The sequence below is a fragment of the Paramisgurnus dabryanus genome, chromosome 14 (assembly GCF_030506205.2).
Source record: "Paramisgurnus dabryanus chromosome 14, PD_genome_1.1, whole genome shotgun sequence".
NCBI lineage: Eukaryota > Metazoa > Chordata > Actinopteri > Cypriniformes > Cobitidae > Paramisgurnus > Paramisgurnus dabryanus.
Window position 1 is genome coordinate 21214496 of NC_133350.1, and position 23414 is coordinate 21237909.

A 23414-nucleotide genomic window follows, 5' to 3' on the forward strand; every position below is an offset into this window, starting at 1 on the left:
TCACCTCTGTCTTCACAAACCTGCGGGTCCATTTACGCAAATTTTCACATTTGGATTAATGGCGCTTAAATGGCCCAGGCACATTGGTTGATCGGTTGATGTATGAATGAAGCGGCCGGCTTGTTTTTGTCATCGATTAGTCTGCACCGGCTTTCCTCTGTTATTAATCTGAGAGCTACTCACAGCTCTCTTGCAGCTAAAAGCACATTCCTAGTGCATTGCATAATTTTCAGACTGCGAGTGTGATGTGACCTATTTCTACTGATGTAACACACACACACATACACACACACACACACACACACACAGGTCCAAACGGCAACAACCAGATACTTATATGTGTATATGATATGCTTCAGCTCACTGGAGGGAACTATTATGAGTAAATAACTAAAAGGCACATCATGTCAGCTTTTTGCTGCAGTAAAATATTTACAGATCAGTTATATTTCCTTTACTTAAGGGTGACCATACATCTTCTTTTTCCTTCTTGTTCCACTTTTTGGATCTTAAAGAGCAATTATGGTCCAATTCACGATTTTAACTTTCCTTTGGTGTATAAGTGTGTATTAGTACATGTTAACGATATGCAAAAGGTACAGACCCCAAAGTAAACGATGACGCAAGTTATCGTCTCCAACGTAAATCTCTTTTCTTGGACTACAACAAACACACAGATTGTAAGCAAAAGTTTACTTCCTGGGCCTGTTGACGTAGACAAGACCGACATTATCACAATTCCTCCCGCTTTGACTCACAGCCTGTAAGTTAACTCCTGTTATTACACTGCTCTTTGGAATGCTTGATTCTGATTGGTCAGTTGAGACATTTGCAGGTTCGTTCTTTTCAAATAATAACCGCTCCAAAGTAATAACGCATAGCCGGTACTACTTGTACGATTAAAATCGCTCCACACCAATAAAGATTACAGTTTGGCGCCATCTTGTGACAAACACTGGACAACCACAACATTTTGACATTAATTTTAACATGTACGGAAAAAACAAAACATTTAAACAGTGGATAGAAAAACAAACATTGACAAGACACAGAGAGCTTACTGAGACTGAACTTGACAAAATAGAGCATGACAGCTACGAAGCCAACACACACAAAAAATACAGAATGGGCATTAAAACTTCTCAAAGACTGGCTAAAAGAGAAAAAAATGGAGACAGTATGAAGCAGAGGATCTTAAAAAGGTATTACGATCATTTTATGCATCTGTGCAAAGTTTCGCGGAAGGATAAAAATTTTAATTTAAAACAAATATGCCAATAAAATGTTTCAAATTCATATTCATGTCCAGTTTTTTTTCTTATGTGGCAAGTAGCCGTGTAATAAGGGGGATAATGTAGAGGCAGCCTGTAGTTATCGCGAAATAAGCCCCTTCAGTGTGATACAAGACCCTCCGCTTCGCGTCGGGTCCTGATCACACTGTCGGGGCTTATTTCCCAATAACTACCGGCTGCCTCTACATTATCCCTTACTTAGCAACTGATTCTTTCAAACATGGTAAGGAGTGTCTCATGTCTTGCTGACCTCAGAGGGATTTAGGCCAATCACAACATACAGATTAGCTGTCCAATCAGGGACACAGCGCTTTTCAAATGAGTTTTGTACAAAATCAATGCGTTTGAGGAAGGGCTACAAAAATGTACGTTATGTGGAAAATGTGTTTTTAACCATAAACCACGCGAACACATTGTTTTATAGCAAATATACAAAATAACGTTGTTTTTAGCAATGAAATAGGTGCACTTTAAAGAATATATCCGGCCAGCATTTCTAAATTGTCCAAAATGTCAATACAACCTTAGCATGCATTTATTAAAACTAAAAATTATTAGAAAAATTATTAGCTTATTAAAATGAATAATTAATAAAAAAAATTGTTTTGGTATGTCAAACTTGTAAAATGTCAGGCGGGCAACTGTCCGTACAAATTAGCAGTTTAAGGCAATTGTTGAAAATGGTGTTCAAATTATTAAGAATTCAAAATAAGATACTTTTTCATTATTATATGTTCAAAACTTTCTGAATATCAGTAGTTGTTACAAAACTAGACTTTATCAAACATGTTTTAATTGTATTTGAAAAGTTTTTTTTATGATTTTGATATCACAGGTATGCTTATACCACCATCAAAGTAGATATCAGTTAAATGTAAATTCATTCCAGATGTCAGGTGGTCCAACCAAAATCAAAGAGTGCAGCTGCTATAAGAAATAAAAAACATTAAGCTATTAATGTAACTAAGAATTTTAGTTTTAATAAATGCATAAGGTTGGATATAATTGTTATTATACTTTTAGTTTTAAATTCTTGTTCTTACATTTAGTTGTTGGTGAATGGTGAAGATGTTTTACACTTTCAAACTATTTTCAGGATTCATTTTAAATGCCCATATAAAAACCCAACAAGAACAACAAAAATCAATATTACAAAGGGCTCCTTAAAAATTTGACTATAGTCCCTTTCACACATAAACCCCATTCACACAGACCTCTGGTCCCAGAAAATACCCGTAAAATTGCCAGACAAGCGTCTGTGTGAACAAAAACTCGTTCCGTTAATCTTCTGGGATCGTTGCCGGAAAGAGGACCTAGTAAGATACGCGGGTAACCCTCTGTGTGAACAAGAAGCCGCAAGAATGCCCTAAAGGGCGTGTCGAAGTGAGGACGCGCGCGTCATCATCACAACACAAGTTATGGTTCAGCTCCTTACAACGAGAGATACCATGCATATAAACATTCACCACGAGAAATGTTGCAAACTAGATTGAAGCAGTTATCAGGAAATGATATATGAGACGCATAAACAATGACGCACGTGCCGTGAGGACGCGCGTGTCATGGCAACATGAAGTTGGTTCAACTCTTTAAAATGAGGGATTTACAACATTCACGACGAGAAATGTCAGCAAACTGGACTGAAGCAGATATCAGGTAAGTTAGCTCGTTACTTACTGCGTTGAAACGGAGATCATTCAGCAGCATAAAAGAATATCGCGTCACATGCTCATTTGAGCTATAATAAAAGCAAATACCCGCATGTCAAATATCCACTCTGAAGCTGAGGTCATTCACCAGCATAGAACTGTGCGTTCACGCGCTCCTTTGTAGTCTTATCATAAACAAAAATGCACGTGAGTTGTTTCTGGAGAGAGAAATAATATATAATATGCAAACTTCAGACGTTGCGTAGAAGAGAGGGCGGGACTTTCAACAGGTCACGTGTCTTTCCGGGACCATCAGATGCCGTGTAATCTTGGCAGTGTGAACAAACAAAAACTCGAACTATTCCGGAAAAATCCAGGATGCATATGCAGTGTATTTTACGGAATTTCTGTGTGAAAAGGGCTATACAGTCTTTACTGGCAATTTACTGGTAAATTGCAGTTAACAGATCATGTGTGAACAGAACCTTTCCGGTAAATCAGTGCTCCCAATTTACCAGTAAGACAGGTTGTAAGATTACCAGTAATTTACCGGTAAGCGCTATGTGTGAACGAAAAATATAGGATTACCGGTGTAGCAGCCGATCCCGTTCCCCTCGGGATGTTTGTTCCCCCTTCCAGTCGATAAAGCGTTTCTGCTTACAGCACAGGTACCTAAGAATATCTGCGTGTTTTTTATTTATTACATTTTTTAAATATGGTATAGCATATTTACAGACTTTGTACAACCTAATACAGCTTACAACAATTAAAACTATAAAATAAATATTCAGAAAAAACAGCTGGGTGTACAAAAAGCGACAAGGGGAACAGACATTCCGAGGGAAACGGGATCGGCTGCTACACCGGCATTTAGAACGGACGACGTCAGACCGCGCTGACAGCTTCGGGCCAATCATAATGTTTTAAAACAGATGACGCGTTTACCCCCAGACTGTTTACAGACGTTTCCACACACACACTGCTAGAAAGTCGAGCACACTTGAAGTTTACGTCCGCATTTCTTCACCAAAGTTGTTTAAAACAGCTTACTTGCCGAATTGCCGACGTCCTTAGCACGCCCTATGTGAAGCCTAATGTGCAAAAAGTACTGTTGTTTAAAACGCCATCGGTTTGACGTCGCCTCATGCAATGTTGTTTGGTCATGAGCAACTTCGTGACTGTCAGAGTTTACCACAGACGTGAAAACAACTAAATACGGACCGTGGATATGAACGACGTGGATTGTTTACAAATACAACACTGAGCTCGCCGCGCGCCACAGGTACTTCCGCTTTCTCAACGAATTTACCGGTATTTTGATACTGATGTGTGAATGATGTCTTAATGGTAAAAATACGGATTGTCACTGCGTGTGTGAACAGCACATTTTTGTATTTACTGGTAAATTCATGGTAATTTACCACTATTACTGTATGAAAGAGGCTATTGGTTATACCACCTGACATTTTTTGGAATGGGGATGTCACAAATAATGTGAAAATATCAACGTATTGAAATGTTATTCAAAAACCAAAACTTTTGAAAACATTGTTCATGTCTCAAAAATTTACATTATATAAAATTTTTAAAGATTTTTAAAAAAATATGTTTTTGTATTGACATTGACCCAAATTGACATTTTAGTTTTAAGCAAGACAATACAATAATTATGATGGCATGGTTTTAACTAATCAGTGTAAACATGCTGCATGCAATGAATAAAGGTGTGTTTATTTTAAAGATTAATCAAAGGTAACCGGTTTAATAAAGTGCGTTTTGATTTGTTTTCCATAAGATCCATTTTATACGATTGTGAATTTCACAGTGCCATGCTTTTTGTTTCACAATAGATTGCAGGTGTGTAAACATCTAATGAATTATTAATTTTTCAACATGAGCATACCGAAATGAGATGCAGCTTTGACTCTGTCCCCCGGTGCTACATGCGTCTGCCTGAAAGACCTTGGAGTATTTACCTTTAGTAATGCATTATATTTCACTTCACGTACAGCATGTTTTGTTGGGTGAAGCTTTGTTGTGGTGGATTATCAGTGAATCCAGTCACACTGTCTCATGGGAGTGTTAAAATTTGTTTTTAACGTGTATAAATTGCTTAGTAACATTTGTGTATGTTACGGCAATTCATAAATGGTCTCTCTCTCTCTCTCTCTCTCTCTCTCTCTCTCTCTCTCTCTCTGTTAGTTTATTTTTTTTAAAGATTTTTTTATTACTTTGAGAAGTGGTTTTCCAGACAGGGTTTAGATTAAGTCAGGAAGGCCTTAGTTATACGGAAAGCCCTGTCTGAGAAGCCATCTCTGGATGTTTAATGTAATTAATGGGGGAAATCTAATGGTACTTATTAACCCAGTTAAAGAGTTGGATTCCTCATGCTAAACATGGATGGGCTAAGCTTCAAAGAACCATTTGGGCGTGTGACAGAGTATATATGCACAACTTCTGGGTTTGTACAAGTTTAAGGAAGTTTTTTTGACTAATGAATTTGTTGTCTAAGCAGTGCAGGAAGTACAGTGGAAGTCCTTATACGGTCACTTCAACCGGAAAAGCTTGTGCAGCTTCCTAAAGAACCCAGCATTATGGGATCAATGGATAAAGTTTGTTTATATGGGATAGAAGTGGAGTTGTGCAAGTATGTTTGTTTAAGGCTGGATTTTATTGATATGGGGCGGTCGCAGTGATAAAACTGGGTCATAAGTTGCAGGCAGTAAGTAAAACAGCATCAAATTTCTGTGTTTTGTGTGCAATCTTCGCGTAAGTGCATATAATGTAAACGGTGCTGCGAATGTAGTGAATCACAAATTATTCAGTGATTGTGAGATAATGTTTTGTGTGTGTTGCATGTTCGTGACTCTCTTTGCCCCCGGTACACCTCCAGAAGAGAGTAGCGGTAGAGCTGATCTGTATTTTATAAAACTGATCAAATTAAAGACTCGTCAGAGATATGAAGGATGCAATACTGCTCTATAGGTACTCAAGATTAATATGAGATTTTCAGAAACCGCATGTGTTATGTGATATTGAATGTCATAATGTCCAAGTTTATTCAATTTCAACCATGAGTTAAGTCATTTAGAGCCCATCAGAAAAATTCAATGCACTCATGCTTTTAGTATCAGCTGACTCACTGGTTTCCGACAAATTATGAGTCACACACGTCTGAAAATGAAAACAGACCTGTACTTTTCTGGAAAATAAACATTCCTAAATACATAGGACAGCCCATACGCTACTCGGATCAGACCATTCCACTTAACTGAGTAATCCACCAACTGGGCAGTTATCAAAGAAGTGGCAAAGACTCGAGTCCAACTATAACACTGCCAAGAGTTTCTTAGTACTGCGACTGAAATGGCACAAACAGTCTAGACAGCTTCACTTGAGCACTTCAGATTCAGACACTCATTTTTAAGAAAGGCCGACTATTCAAATAAGTGTATAATAGAAGGTATGTGACAAAACCTAATAGATGTGCTGTTTGCCCAAAAAGCAAAGTGTTATTATCGATCCAGCCCAGTACCCAAATACCATCATCTCTATCATCATCAGACGTAGTGGTGGTGTGGTGTCTCAGGGTTTTATGTTGTTTACTGTGGCAACTCCTGGGCAGTGATGTCCTTCAAGCCATGGCTTCTTGGGGTGGGATGGGTTGAATATGGGATGAATAATCATCTAAGATGGTCTCTGAAGATGAACTATGTCTCTCTCTCTCTCTTTTACTTTCTGTATAATATGTATAACACTATTATAGAATTGTGGACGGGCATCTGAATACGAACAACAGGAAACTCACACCACAATAGCCAACCCAACAAGCTGTGTGAGCATTCACATAAATACAAAGGTGTTGGCACAGCAATAGTGTAACACTTTCTGCTCTTTTCAATATAATGAAAATGAATGAAAATCTAAAGCAGCCCTTAAATGTATGCTGTACGATGCATTCAGTATATAATGTCTTCTGAAACCTATAGCTCTGTATGAGGAACCCTCACCATTCATCTTGTATCAAAGCTATGGTAAGTCAATAAAAAACATAAATGCTGCTGTGAATAACTCCTAGAGGAAATAAAGTCATACAGATTTTAAAAGACGCGAGGGATGACAGAACTATTCCTAAATTCATTCAAATTAGCCTTTAGATTACCCCTAGGAGCATCTGTTTAATACTATAATAACAATCACATTGCCTTTCATAAAGCAGGCATTCTTTGCAATACAACCATTTGCAAAACAAAACCAGATATAGTCAGCTTAGGGGGATGAAAATTTAAAGCAGTGGTTCTCAAACTTTTTCAGCGTGCGGCCCCCCTTGTGTACGGTGCATTCTTTCGCGGCCCCCCTAAAGAAAATTTATGACAAAACAGTTCTAAAATGTAATATTTTAATTAAACAAAACATATTAAATTATACCTAGTAGTGCTGTGGGTTAGTTGGCTTATTATTTTTTAAGGTTTAATTACACAGAATTCATGATAAATTAATGTATTTTATACATTAATGAGAACCACTGATTTAAAGCATTGACATTTATGAGCAGCGCATACTTGCGTCACAGAAGTAGTGCAATTTTTTAGCGCCAAGTCTAGGCGGCATACATTTCTATTGCTCGGACTGCCTGATATACTCGTTTAACTGTATGTATGTGATGGTTCCATGTTTGTGACGTAGGAAATCTAGGTTATCAAAATTTTGCTGTGTCTGCCACAGGATGACTTCTAAAAGGCTGCTCTTATTGTCTATTCTGCTCCATTAACAGGCCAAAAACACAGACATCCAGTGAGAGCGAGTTTTCCTGCCTGTCTCATTTTTTCCTTAATTACTGATAATGTTTTTTTAGAGGCTGTTCGGTTTTATGACGCAGGTGGCAGGGCTATACAAATTAAAGTGAGCGAGAGAAAAATGTGGTAAATCTGTATGCATGAAACTTGGGCAGCGATGTGAGATAGTGTGCTCAGTGAGATGGGCATCACATAAATTAATTGTATACAAAATATAAATTTGTTTTTGCATAATATATTTGTGTTTGTATTGTGTTTATATATAAATACACACATACATGTATACATTTAAGAAAAATATTATTTATGTATTTTTTTATTTATAAATAATAGGGATGGGCATGCGTACTCGATTGCTTGAGTACTCGACCGTGGCATCGATGATCGATCACGAAAACGATGATCATGTGGGTTTATTTATTTATTTATTGTGGCTATGGTGGCATATGGATGTCTGGTTAGTTTTACAAGCGCCTGTGGTAGTCAGAGGTGTAAAGTACTCGAGTAAATGTACTTCGTTACTGTACTTAAGTATTTTTTGGGCTACTTTGTACTTGTACTGAGTATCAAAAATATAGGCAACTTTTACTCTCTACTCAATTACATTTTTGATTGGGTATTTGTACTCTTTACTCCACTACATTTGAAATGACACTTAACGTTACTCGCTACATTGTTTATTCGTCAAATAAAAACGAGACGAAAGTGTCAGAGAGTGATGATGGATAGAATCTTTGGTCGCAAGGTTACACGGACACACACAACTGAGGGACTTCATTTGGCGCTGCGCAGAGCAATCGTATGAAATCAAAGTACTGCGAGAGCGAATCAAGTGCATATGGAGAAGTCTGGTCTCGTGGTACTTTGATGTCAAACGCTGAATGGCTTGCGTTGAGCCACCGTAGCGGGACATCTGCGTGCTGCGTATGTCATAAACTGTAGAGAAAAGTTCGCGTCTGGTCTGAGAGAAGAGATAAAGAGCAAACATATGGATGCATATCACATTTGCTTCAGTCAAGGGACCCTTTGTTAAACATGTGATGCTACAATCAAAACAAAAGTGATGCGCGATTGCAGGAGGGTCATCCCGCAACTCAAAGGCAAGCACAAATGTTTATATACTCTGATGCTACCTTATCAGCTAACCTGAGCTTGTACATAACTTGATATAACTTACTATATAAGCCAAAATAAACCAGCGAGGTCCTGTACTGATTGCCCGATTAACTTAAGTACATTATAAGATTGATAATAAGTGTACAATTTTACTGTCCTCACATTTAATCAAGTATGCTGTAATGTATTTACTGTAAGAGGGATGCATGACAGAAGAAATGTAGTGCACTTAATGTGAGATAGTGGTGTTACGTACTACATGTGTTTTCAATTAATCTTTCAAATGAACAACTTCACGTTTTTAATATGCATTATCATATTTCTGTTAGTGTAATTTTAGTTTACTGGAATTTTCTAAATATAAAAATTATATCTTTTTTAGGATAGGCCTATATAAGAATATTTGGTAACACTTTACAACAAGGTTCATTAGTTAACAGTAGTTAATGTATTAACCAACTTGAACAAACCATGAGCAATACATTTGTTACATCATTTATTCATCTTTGTTAATGTTAGTTAATAAAAATGTAAGCTTTAATTGTTTGTTCATGTTAGTTCAGAGTGCATTAACTAATGTTAACAAGATTTTAATAAAGTATTAGTAATTGTTGAAATTATATTAACAAAGATGAATAAATGCTGTATAAGTGCAGTTCATTATTAGTTCATGTTAACTAATGTAGCTAACTAATATTAATCAATGAACCCCACTGTAAATTGTTACCATATATTTATATCACAAAGTTAGGCTATATATTTTTCAGCATGGCACATTCAAGTACACAATGACACTAGACTAAAATTAAATGGGTTTAAATTAAATGTAATTTAGATTTCTAGACTAAAATCTTATGGCATTTAGATGAATAAAATTAGACAAAAAACTAAATCAATTCAGATGACAAAAATATGACTAAAACTAAATAAAAATTTAGTCAAAAGAAGACTATGACTATGTTTAATCTGTGTTTGTTCTGCCAGGTCAAAATTTTGAGGTGTTTGATTTCTTTTCTATATTAGGAAATAAAACCTCATGAATAAACTTTCTTAGTTTTCACTGCCCAGACCTACAATGTCTCTTTGTGTTGAGGACTAGTGCATCTTTGAGCCAACATTCAGTACGAGTAAAAATACTTGAGTACTTTTAAATTGGGTTACTTTAATACTTTTACTCAAGTCGTATTTAAAGGACAAGTTCGGTATTTTAGACTTAAAGCCCTGTTTTCAGATTGTTTATGGTCAAATAGAATGGTTTTGACTGAAATTTCGACATTTTCGGCTGCCCTGAGAATTTTCGCGTGTTTGTGTTTCAGCTCAGACCTCTACAATGGGTTTATAGGTGCACTGGAACAATCCTTCCTAAAATGCATTAAACTTTCGTTTACAAAGACGTGAAACTCACCGAGTGGTCAGGGGTGTTCACTGATATGCTCACACAAAAATCGCTCCAAAAGACGCATTCCAACAGGTTTTATCGTAGTTTTTACCAACTCCATTGACTGTATTAGACGTCCTGTGAGGTACGGTATTACTCCGCGCCGGGAACTTTGTTTCTATTCTTGCAATTGGCAAAGGCGGATTAGCGCCACCACCTGGGCTGGAGTGTCTATTATTCAAGCTCTAAGCGGAAGAATGTACGGGTGTGAGGCGTTTGGGGAAATAGGTCCACAAGTTAACAACGAATGCTAAAACAGCTGTTGGAAAGCATCTTTTGCAGCGATTTTTGTGTGAGCATATCAGTGAACACCCCTGACCACTCGGTGAGTTTCATGTCTTTGTAAACGAAAGTTTAATGCATTTTAGGAAGGATTGTTCCAGTGCACCTATAAACCCATTGTAGAGGTCTGAGCTGAAACACAAACACGCGAAAATTCTCAGGGCAGCCGAAAATGTCGAAATTTCAGTCAAAACCATTCTATTTGACCATAAACAATCTGAAAACAGGGCTTTAAGTCTAAAATACCGAACTTGTCCTTTAAATTGGTGACTTGTAACTTGTAGTGGAGTAATTTTTACAGTAAGGAATTTGTACTTTTACTCAAGTATGGCTTTCAGCTACTCTTTACACCTCTGGTGGTAGTAAAGACTGGGTCTGGAGATGTGTGTTTGACGTCGTGTTGAGCTACGCAGACCGGCGTATGGCATAACATTACCATGCATGATTCAAAAACAAACAGATTATTCCGCGCACCTGCCACGCGGCAACCCACCGATCCGCGCAATGCGCGGCAACCTGCCGATCTCGTGAAGCCGACCACACCTCACATCACTGAGGCACTATGGTTTAAAGGTAGGGTAACTTATTTGATCCTGAAACATTTTTAGTTATGCTGGTTAAAAGTCTCCTTACATAATGATTGCAATCACTGTGTTAAGTTGTTTAAATGTATTTGTAGAAATGTATGTCATCTGTGAAAGGCGTAGGACCAAAAAATGTTTAACAAATCATAGATTTCGGTCCGAACGGACGTTTCCTTTTTTGTCCCTCAAACGTAAGCGTAATTTGAATTCCCACCGCGCAGCAAGTCCACGCAGACACCATACGTCATCGGCGCGTTCACGTGCGCTCACCTCCTGTCTGTAAACAGCGTGAACAGCAAAATTTTCTGCTGAATTGACAACCTACACAGGAGGCACAAAACTAAAGGCATCTTTTATAACAACAACAGCAAAAACTGCCTGGATCAGCAAGAGCAAAAACCCAAATTAACATCGGTAACTTTACTGCTTTACCACGAGATGAAAACAGCTACAGGAGGCAAAGGGTCTGAAAGGGTCGTTGCACTGTTTATTTTGGTAAGGTAGGTACGCGATATGTTTGTATTGAGATGTATTCAGATATTCTACTTTGATGAAACGTTGTGTTGCTTATGAAATTTGTGTTCGTTTACGGATTAGCGTAACGATATAGTTACTACATCTACACAACCAAACGTGTGCTTAAACTAATTCTGATGTAAACCAGTTGTTTATGTTGGTTATTTTGGAAGTGTTATTCACTTTGTACTGCAAAGTTTTCTCACTGGTGAATGAGACATGAGACGTGACCGTCTGATCTGTGCGTGTTCATGTGTTTTGAAAGAGGCGTGACTTTGGATGGCGATTTGACTTGAGGGTGGGATCGGGATTTCATTGCTAGGCGGCTACCGTTAGCATTTTTCAAAATGTGTTACCCTACCTTTAAAAGGATGCCGTGATTTTCGGAAATACAGTCAGCCAGCTGCAAAATATACAACGCCGTCAAAAGTTCAATGGGTTATCATCTTATATTTAAACATCAAATTTCAAGAGATACCAGAGAGCCATACGAGCTTTAACATTACATCTTGACTGAGAACAGGTAAGGGGATGAGACGACACAGCAAATCACTAAAATGATAGCAAAAGACTTTAAGCTGCTTAATGTTATGAAGTTTGTGCTTTGACTGGACGTGTCTGTAAAGCGCGCTGTATGGTGCACATCCACAACGGGAGTTAAACTTTCTGTACATAAAACTTAGTTGAAGTCTTGGATTTTGTGCGAGAGATGCACGTTGTATAATACATTTATGTTGTATAAAGGCTTAATATTATAAAATGCGCTTTGGTTTGTGCTTATTAACCCTATAGTTTCACTTCAACACACAGCTATTCCTGTAAAATGTTTCTGTTAAAAACATTTAATTAATTAATAATCTAGTATGTGTTCACTGTTCTGTCATAGTTTCTTCAAAATTAAGTTTTATTTAGTGTTTTTAATAAAAATATTTTCATTTTTACCATGACGCGTATGCCCCGCCCCCAGTTAATCGAGTACTCGTTCTTTAGACCTATGGATTAATCAAAATGAAAAATGTCCATCCCTAATAAATAATACAAATATGTTCCTCAAATACATACATGCATATATTTATATTTTATATACAAAATAATTACACACAGTGCACACATAAATTTTATGCAAAAACAAACGTTAATTTTGTATGTGATTAATCGCGATTAATCTTTTGACAGTTCTAAATTTAATATAAAATATTTGGAAATAAATCATCATGGTTTGGGCGAACTCACAATGTCAGTTTACTTAATTGTGTTTTTGTGTTTCTGTTGTTGTGTACAGTACTAGTGTTCTGCAAGCTGTTGAAGTGGCTGGCAGGAGAGAAGAGTGGCGTGTATATCAGAAGAGGGTGACGTCACTGACAAATGCCCCTCCTTTTCTAATCCCAAGCAACAAAAAGCCTGTGTCATTTCCTCCTGTGAGTACAACCGATCTGGTAGGTGTAATCTAGGCCCATAACAATCACTTACTTGGCATCTGAGTTTCCGTAGTGTAGTGGTTATCACGTTTGCCTCACACGCGAAAGGTCCCCGGTTCGAAACCGGGCGGAAACATGTTTTGGGATTATTCCCTGGTCCTAAATTAAACTGATGGGACTGTGCTGTAAATGCATAACTCTCAGACATTGTGGAAAGTTTTAGCTTCAAATGTGTGAATGAAGTTGCTGTAGGTCACTGAACTGCAGATCATGTGACAAGGCTTAGAGAAAAGGGAGGGTGCTAACTGGCAGCAGCAGCAGGGTTTCTGTAGTGTAGTGGTTATCACGTTCGCCTAACACGCGAAAGGTCCCCGGTTCGAGACCGGGCAGAAACATACTTTTTATGTTTTTTAAATGGTTTCAAGTTCCACATTCTTTAGGAGCAAGAGATTAATGCTACAATGGCTTTACAATTTTAAGAAATTAAGATTCTCCAGTAGAGCTTGCACATTAAGCAAATTTACATGTTTAACTTTTTTAACATTTATTACACATTTATTAATTATTTATTACCCATTTATATTGTATTGTTACCTTTATTGGACCTTCATCTTGTAAATTTATTTTATTATCTGTTCAAATGTATATTTATTAGTTAGTTTATTTAGATTTTTTTATATAAAATAATTATTTACATTTTATCATTTAATTGTAATTTATATTTTTTTCAACAACTCACAAAACCCCTGCATTTTCCTATTGCAAAATCCAAAAAGTATTGCAAAATCCCAGTTAGTTCCTGTTGCTCAAAGCCAAAACTATACAGCATTATTTAGCCATTCATTATGTAGTTGTTAACACAAACTCATAGAAATGTGTAAATGTTTTACAAGGTTGGTAATTAAAGGCGCTCTAAGCGAATTGACGCGTTTTAGACCATACAAATTTTTTTGTTACATACAGCAAACATCTCCTCACTATCTGCTTGCTGCCTGTCCGCTGATCAAACTGTAAAAAAATGCGATCTTTGTAGACAGCCCAGGCTTCACAAACGGCAATAACAACACAGTGGTAGGGCCCTATAATTTCCGCGATCACGGAATCGCGGAATTGGCTAATTAACACGGAATCTAGTATTAACGCGGAATTTCGCGGAATTTTACATATTTTGAATAAAATTATGTTTTTGTGTGGGAGACGAACGTATGTCTGTGGGAAATGCAGACCAGGGGAAGTAAATCTGGGCGACACGCCCCCTCCCGTGTTTTCAGACCCCCTCCAAAACACTGAAACCATGGCGAAGCGGCTCTCCACGACTCTGCTTTCGTCAGCGAAAAAATAAAGAAATTCGACGCTAAGCACTTAGTTCCGAGCAGGTCTCACATGACTTTTATGTGACCGGAGAACTGTTATTTTGTAAGTTTTGTCAACACTCTGTTCACGGTGAGCGCAAAGATACATGCACTCTCTCATCCACGTCTGTCTCACTGCACCACGTGCACGCGCTCTCACATCTGTCCGAAGTGCGAACACAAATCCTCATGTATTTGTTCAGTTTTATGCATTTCAAGCGAGCTGAGGCAAACTAACTATCCCTCGCATTTAAAATATAATCATCTGCATCATGGCGCCACTCTCTGTCTCTCTTTCGCTCGCACGTGCAAAGAGCTGCGTGTTCATGCTGTCATAAGTCAGATCACTATCCTGTGTATCTTTGTAAAGTTATATGCATTTCAAGCGATTGTGTATAAAATATGGATCGTGTTCCATTGGATTGATGTATTTAAGGCACTTCTGAAGGCACCACTGCTTTGACACCTTGTTGTAGCCTCCTGCAACAACACTTAACAATGCATTGAATTGAGTTGTGTGTGTGCGCCCGCGCGTGTGTATGTGCTTGTCTAAATGCATCTTTTATAGTCATTAAGTAATCCTGTTATCCAGTTTTTCCCCAAATCATTTACATTTTAATCATTAACATTAAAGGCACACTCTTTTTATGACTAAAATAACAGTAAAGGGTAAAAAAATATAATTGCCAAAAATTAAAACGGATAAAACGGAATATGCAAAAATTAAAACGGAGAAAACGGAATTTGGGAAAAAATTAAACGGAATTTGGGAAAAAATAAAACGGATTTTATAGGGCCATACATTGGCCAAACCTACAAACAGAAACCATAACAAAGTGTTCCAGCCAATAAACGACAAGAAGGATTTGGGGGTGGGGGTTGGGCGCGTTCATGAAAGCACGGAAGGGAGGGGGAGGGGGAGAAGTTGGCTACGCTCCGTCTGTTTGAAAACAATTCAAACGTCAACAAAAACTAACATCTCGCAGATTCGCTTAGAACGCCTTTAATGTGATTTCGTACAAACTCATTTGTACGTTTTAATACCAACTGCTTTCACCCCAGTGATATTAAGGTTTGGAGTAGGGATGCTTAACGATTAATCGTGATTAATCGTTAGCAGAATAAAAGTTTTTGTTTACATCATATATGTGTGTGAACTGTGTATAATAACTTTGTATAAATAAATGTACACACATGCATGTATATGTTTTAGAAATGTTTACATGTGTATATACATTTGTATATTTATGTATAATTTATGTATAGTTAACCTACATTTTTGTACGATTCACTTTTGAATTCATATGTGACCCTGCCTGTGAAATCCAGTGGTCTCATAATATTATTGAGAATCAAAGTTTGACATTTCACAAGACTTGATGTCCCCAGAGTACATGTGTGAAGTTTTTACAAATTTGAGATCAGACAGGAGTTTTCTTTATTGACATTTTAGTAGCGTAAACGACTCTTAGCAGACTGTTTATGCAGCAAAGCAGCATCCAGGTTGCATATCTCTGATGTTGCATTTACCAGCCATTAAGATGAATAAGAATGATGAAATAGCACTATACGGGTAAAATACACCTCCTTGGGTGGTAAATATATGCAAACGTAGAGCATCTGATACATAATACTAAAGATCTTTATAGTCTGCATTAAACTATACCAATCCATTTACATTGCATTTATGCATTTGGCAGATGCTTTATTCCATAGGGACTTAAAGTGCATTTAAGATTTACACTTATCTCGAGATTAAATGCTTTTTCTCATTAAACATCCTGTTACGCTATGAAATGTGTAAAATCTCTGTGAATGGTGTTTCATGTTGACTTTAAAACAGCACCATTCCTCAACTGTTTAAGGTCTTGAAGCATCTACTGCAGCAGAAGGTTTACTATCACCACAGACGACTCACTGTGCTTGTTCTAGCACAGGGAAATAATCAATGAGTTAACATGCAAAGCCATGCTGATCATATGGTCGCCCAAGCATCCAAAATGACACACTGCCAAACCAATCATTTCCACTCACTGCTGTGTGTGTGTGTGTGTGTGTGTGTGTGTGTGTGTGTGTGTGTGTGTGTGTGTGTGTGTGTGTGTGTGTGTGTGTGTGTGTGTGTGTGTGTCTGTGTCTGTGTCTGTGTCTGTGTTGGATTGAATCTAACTCTCTGAGGCAGATGAGATCCTTTTAGGGTTAAACCCAGTTGCTCTTATAAGCAGGAGGAATTCTAAGGCTCCTGTTTCAAAAACGCACTGTTTAGCACATTCCTTCATTCACTGAATAAAAAGACAAACCCTTGAATCGAAACACTGCGGTTCTGTGTGCCAAGTTGGAGGACACAAACATGTTGTGGTGTGCCTAACCACTGAGCCAAGAATAAAAAGTGTTGTTTTTGTGGAATGCCATACACTACAATGTTCAGACAAGACCAGAGATCACAGGATTGGGCTAGACTGATTTGCTTGGAGTTTTTATCAAATAGTAATATTCTCCCTTACAGTGCCTAGAGGAACAAAATGTATAGAGTTGTGGCAGCAAATGCAGAAGATTTAGTGCTTCTGTGGTTTTCTATTCTTGTCAACCATTCAGAAGAATCTAGTCATTTTCGTGTGGAGCACATATAAGTCAAATTGTTAATCATCTTACCGTAGGTTTATGTGTGTGTTATTTACATAGTTGCGATTTTCTAGGCAGATATGGCTATACTCTCATTCTGGCGTAATAATCAAGGCCTTTGCTGCTGTAACATGGCTGCAGGAGGCGCAATGATATTACGCAGCGCCTGAAAATAGTCCCCTTGGTAACTTTCAATAGCAGGGGACTATTTTCGGGGACTGCGTAATATCATTATGATTCCTGCAGCCATGCCATGGCAGCAAAGTCCTGTGAAAACCCAGCTAAATTCATATTTTTGTAATTTTAATGTTTTCAACCTAAATTCATTACCCCAGAAGAGTCAAGTTTTAAATAGGAAAAATATCGATACTCTTATTAATTTTTTTAATGCGATGCTAATGGTCTAATCAGATTCATTGGATTATGCTAAGCTATGCTAAAAGTGGTACCGCTAGACCCAGAGATCGGCTGATTGGATTTCAAAACGGTAAAAATCAAATGTTTAACTCTATTTGAGCTGGAAAATGAGCATATTTTCAAAAAAAGTGGAGTGTCCCTTTAAGCACCCGACAGCAACCTAATGCATTAAAAAGGGAACTATTTGTTTGTCAAGAAGATGGGTGGAGTTGTAACATGCATGACAGTATATTTCATATATGTGTTTATCAGTAGCTTTCTTAAACTTTTAATTTGGCTATTTTGGTACCACTTCATATTAAGGTTGTGTTTGTTTATGTTAGTTAATGGATTAGCCAAAATGAACTAATAGTGATACTTATTAATTTTAGTTCATGTTAATTTAAGCCTTTAACCAATACATTTTTAGTTAATTAACAATGTACCAACTTTAAAGCTCCACTGTGTAAGATCTACTCCCATCTAGCGGTGAAATTCTATATGACAACCAACTGAATATTACTTTCTAGCCCCCCCCCCATTCGGAACGCGTTTTAACTCGTACGGTGGCCGTGTCATGCCAAGGTTAACATGGCTTCCAGTAGCTACAAAGCAAAAACAATGAAAAAAATTAACAATTTGCAATGTCCTTTGCCTGTGATCCATCTAAGCACACAGATTTATGTTAAACATGGCAAAAGTCTGATTTTCATGATATGTCCGCTTAAAATCACATACAAAAAGCAACCGTAAACGTAGCTTAGACACTCATTTTTCATCGACGCGAGGAAAAATATCCCAGGGGCTGTTACACTTGGTATTAAGATGTGTTTTCGTTGATCGAGTGGATGAGAGAGACACATCACGTTTACACTTGGTGTTTAAATCCGTCTCTTTTTGTCAATTTTCTACCGCTTCTCTCCAGATTACTGAGGGGATGGTCTGTGGACGAGTCCCTCTCCTGTCATTTAATCATGAGCGGGAGTAATGACGGGTTTAAATGGACGTGAACTAATATTATGTCAGAGTCCAATGCTTATGTTTTAAGTAAACTTATTACACGGCTCTCTGGAATGCTTGATTCTGATTGGTCAGTTGAGACATTTGCAGGTTCGTTCTTTTCAAATAATAACCGCTCCAAATTAATAACGCATGGCCGGTACTACTTGCAGGAGTAAAATCGCTCCGCGCCAATAAAGATCAATAAAGATTACTGTCTGTTTGGCGCCATCTTGTGACAAACACTGGACAACCACGACAAGACACAGAGAGCTTACTGAGACTGAACTTGACAAAATAGAGCATGACAGCTACGAAGCCAACACACAAAAAAATACAGAATGGGCATTAAAACTTCTCAAAGACTGGCTAAAAGAGAAAAAATGGAGACAGACAAGTATGAAGCAGATGATCTTAATAAGGTATTACGATCATTTTATGCATCTGTGCAAAGTTTCGCGGAAGGATAAAAATGTTAATTTAAAACAAATATGCCAATAAAATGTTTCAAATTCATATTCATGTCCAGTTTTTTTTCTTATGTGGCAAGTAGCCGTGTAATAAGCGGGATAATGTAGAGGCAGCCGGTAGTTATTGGGAAATAAGCCCCTTCAGTGTGATACAAGACCCTCCGCTTCGCGTCGGGTCCTGATCACACTGTCGGGGCTTATTTCCCAATAACTACCGGCTGCCTCTACATTATCCCTTACTTGTTGGTCACCACAATTGCATAGCAGCAATAGATTTTGCTGTAATAAAGCTAGTAGGCTTTAGTAGCTTCTGTAGCATGAACACAATCACGTAGTTGCTGTTACGTGTGACGCTTCCGACACGTGATGTGATGACGTTTTCGCTTCACAAAATATACGGATTGGCTGTACAGACGAAACCGCAAGGGTGTCGGTTTCAGATTTATCCACTTTAGGACCCGGTTTCAAAAAATAGCGGATTCAGTCTCCCAAAACGCCGGATCCGTGTGGATGAAACGCCAATACGATAACAAATTTATACGTATACAGTGATGCGCGTCTCCGTGTGGACAGCCCCTAAGTGTCATTTGTTCAATTATGTCATTTTTAATGCAAAGATGGCATTGTTTGAGATGTCTTTATTATGACAACTTGACATAAACCATTACATCATAACTCGTCATAAATTTGTCATAAACATGACAATGCAGAATAATTATCAAACTTAAGAAACTATGTAGCTTTATAGGTTAACATTACATTAAACAGGCAATACTCTGTCAAATAGTTTTATAACAGCATCATGAATATTTTTCTTGACCTCAACTACAGTGGTAAAAATTGAACTTGTCATTAAAATGTCAATAAATGTTAATACTCTGTCAAATAATTTTAAATACCTTAACAAAATGCAACAGATTATACTTAACTGTATTTATGTACACAATACACACAGGGGGTTCTGAAATGTTCTGACATGACAAGAAAAAACTAACAAAACCATTTGATTAATTAAAATTTTATCCAGTTTGTTTATACTTTGATAGCTCATGAGTAAGTGGTTTACTTCCATCATTACTAGAACATGTCAATAATTCATAATAACTCAAAATAGTAATTGTATTGTTGATATTTGCTAGTAACATGAGTATCTGTTATCTTTACATTAATGCATTTGGTAGACGCCTTTATTCAAAGTGACTTACAGTGCAATACAAGGTATACATGTTTTTGCGCTGCTAACGCAATGGTCTACCACTGAGCTACATAAGACTACCTGTGTTTTTAATATACAGTACAAAGTGGATACTCCAGCCTGATCTCACGAGAATTCATAAATATTTAATGAGTTGGCTAATTTTTATGAACTTATACGAAGTTAATCATGCAAAAACGTACGATTCTCATCAAAAATAAACAATAACAAAACCCAACCCCTAACGTCACGGGGTCAAGACAAATCCAATGCTATATCACAAGATTTCGTACATATTTTACGAGTTAATTTATATTAATTCATACGATTCATAAGACCAAATTCGTACGTTTTGGTACAATTTGCCTTGACCCTTGTAACGTTGGGATTAAGGGTTCGGTTTCGTTTTTGTCATTTTTCATGAAAATCATTCGATTTTGCACAATTAACTTCGTATGAATTGATACGAATTAGCCACCTCGTAAAATATGAACAAATTCTCGTGAGATAGTTTTGGATACTCTAAAAAGCTGGGTTGTTTCAACTAAAGAACCTGTTTTTTTATAAACCTGTGCTGGGTTGTTTTAACTGTAGACTGTAAAAAAAGAGGAACGATGCCTGTTCGCTCTCTTCCATTGGTGAAAAGTAAAGCAGCCAGTGTCCCGATACGGCGCTGACACCTTGGGTCTTGAGTCTGCGCAGTAGCGATTTTGGGAACTAAAAACAAACACTTGAATTTACATCAGTGTGATAAAAACTACAGTAAATGACAGAAACCAGCTTCAGAAAAAGATAATTGAAGTGTAATTAAATTGTTTAGTTGGTCTCAAGTCCCACTGAATAACATGGGCTATACTAGGACCAGTCACTGGGGGCGATCGAGACATTTTGGCTTTACTTTTCAGGGCTTGTGCGGCACGCTTGGTTTTAACCCATGACTGTGTTAAATATGGTCATTTTCTATGTTGTAATGGTTGCAAGTTTGTCTATATTTTTTAACCAACCATTGCAACTCATTGTTTATAGTATACATATATTCAAAATGATATTTATGTATGTTGTTAAGCAATCCAAATATTTGATACAGTTGTTGATTTTACATTACGCTAAGCGATTTACAATGAAGAACATCATAAGCAATTTATCAAACATGAGGTAATGATACTAGATGATTTGGGGACAATTTGCTTTCCTTCAAAGTCCCTAAACGTACACCTATTGCTTACAGCACGTACGACACGTCCTTTGCAAGTTTGTCTTTCTGCTGGGCTGTTTTTAGTCACAGGTCTATTGTAGAAAATAAAGCAGGAGGGGAGGGGAGTGCGTCCCTCAGCTGGCAGGATGTAACAGTGAATGGCCTGGATCCAGAGCTCTGTCCAGCATGCCCTTCTCATTTACAGATGAAGAAAACGCATTAATAAAGAAACACAACAGCCCAGAGAGCACAAAAAAAGAAAAGGGACACTACACAAACAGCCATTTTCTCTACATATAAAAACATTAATAAGCTGACAAAGATCTGTAAGGGCACGTAGGTCTTGCTCATTAAAATAAAATTACTGAAGAACTCGCCTTCATGTCTCCTTTATGATATTCATTAAAGCAAAACTGTATTTTAGTGATATCATTTGCATAAGGCTAAAAATGACATTAGTGCCATGCACCAAAGTGTCTATTGCACCCATGCTGCAAGCTAAATATGATCTACAGCAAAGCATCATCCTCTGTGTTGCTTAAATTAGAATAAATAAAATCCGGTTTAGCTTTTGTATATTTCAAAGTAAGCAATATACGAGGACGCCAGGGACCGCTGAGATTCTGCTGATGCGGGTACAAACACCAGCTGCTAGGCTCACCAAAAAACATTTCAGCATAGACAAAGAACTTTTAAAATGCCATATAGTGTATATACTGGAGATGCAGCCTGGGTCTAGGGCATAGCAGCTTTTATATCTGCACATGTCAGTAAATGCAATGGATTCTGGGAACACGGCCAGCCAAAGTTCTGCGGCTAACCTACTGCGCAATCACAGGCACAACGGCCAAAATAACAAGCGGCATTCACAATGAGACTACTGGGCTGGGGTGTGTTTGTGCACAGCGAGATGATGTGAGGACAATGTTGAACAAAAAAAGTTGCATAAAAGGCTGAATCCACAATGAATCAAATCCAAAGCATAAAATTGGAAACTGTTTGCAGTGTGTCGCTTGTAATGACAGTGATGTCTGCTTTTAGTGTTTTTTGTTGGTGCACATTTTTATGGGTTTGAACACAGCTAAAGGAAGAGGCTGACCGCATTTTGTACTGCAAGGTTTCCCAGCCCATCCATTTGATTTCTGTAAAGGAAACATGCATGCTGCCCAAACCACTATGTGATATATAAGCCATTAGTCAGTCTGCTCCAAAGGAAACATCAGCATAATGATTTACACACAAAGTTAAAGCTACAGTAGCCCTTCAGTTCATTTAAGCAATGTGTATTGCATATTTACACAGCTGATTGGTTTGAATGAGAATCATAATTTAAGCACATTTTAAATACCAAGCACATGTGTTATCACAGGCTATATATATATATATATATATATATATATATATATATATATATATATATATATATATATATATATATATATATATATATATATATATATATATATATATATATATATATATATATACACTACACAACATATTGTGACTTTCAGATTACTACACCACCACTTGGTTGTCGGTAGCTCTGTATGGCTTTACTCATACTGTGTGTTGTGTTTTCATGACATGGGTTTCTCCATTCATGCGAATGAGAACCAACACAGAGATTAACATACCAGCCCCAGGGTTTTGGCTGAGAACCAAAGCATTAACCCTCAGAAACAACACTCTTAATCCTGGTCCAGAGAGATTCCAATGCAAAATGTACAAAATCACGGAGTTTGGATTTAATCGTCTACTTGCTTGGCGGCCATCTTGGTTACACCCCTAGACTGTCCATTTTCAGCCAGAATGTGATATCTCCACACCAGTTTGATACTATTATGGTTCAATAACATAAAGAATCTTGCTAAAATGGTTGTGAAAATGTATATTCTTTAGCTTAGGTTATGAAGCATGCTTAAAGAAAGAAAGTGGGTTGGTTATTTTACATGTGCATTATGCAGCAGTAATGTTCAAGATTAAATTTAGAAAAAACACCCTACACATATTTTTATGATGTTAGGTACCAAAGATATTTTCTTGATAGGGCAGATGGTCATAACATCATTTCTCAGTTTAATGTATTAGTTATTG

At 37.3% G+C, this 23414-nt stretch overlaps 1 protein-coding gene and 2 non-coding genes across 3 annotated transcripts in view; 2 read left to right on the forward strand and 1 right to left on the reverse strand.

Annotated features, from left to right (window-relative positions):
• The window catches only part of hmces (5-hydroxymethylcytosine binding, ES cell specific), a 72332-nt gene extending 61758 nt beyond the window's left edge, over positions 1-10574 (reverse strand). Inside the window, exon 1 of the mRNA XM_073811740.1 lies at positions 10259-10574. The gene's annotated coding sequence lies outside the window, so the exon portion shown is untranslated. The remainder of the gene's footprint in view (positions 1-10258) is intronic.
• A 2580-nt stretch (positions 10575-13154) lies between these two features.
• Positions 13155-13227, forward strand: trnav-cac (transfer RNA valine (anticodon CAC)). Its single transcript has one exon. It is a non-coding gene; the product is annotated as a tRNA-Val (tRNA).
• Positions 13228-13413: 186 nt separating this feature from the next.
• trnav-aac (transfer RNA valine (anticodon AAC)) lies at positions 13414-13486 on the forward strand. Its single transcript has one exon. It is a non-coding gene; the product is annotated as a tRNA-Val (tRNA).
• The last annotated feature ends 9928 nt before the right edge of the window (positions 13487-23414 follow it).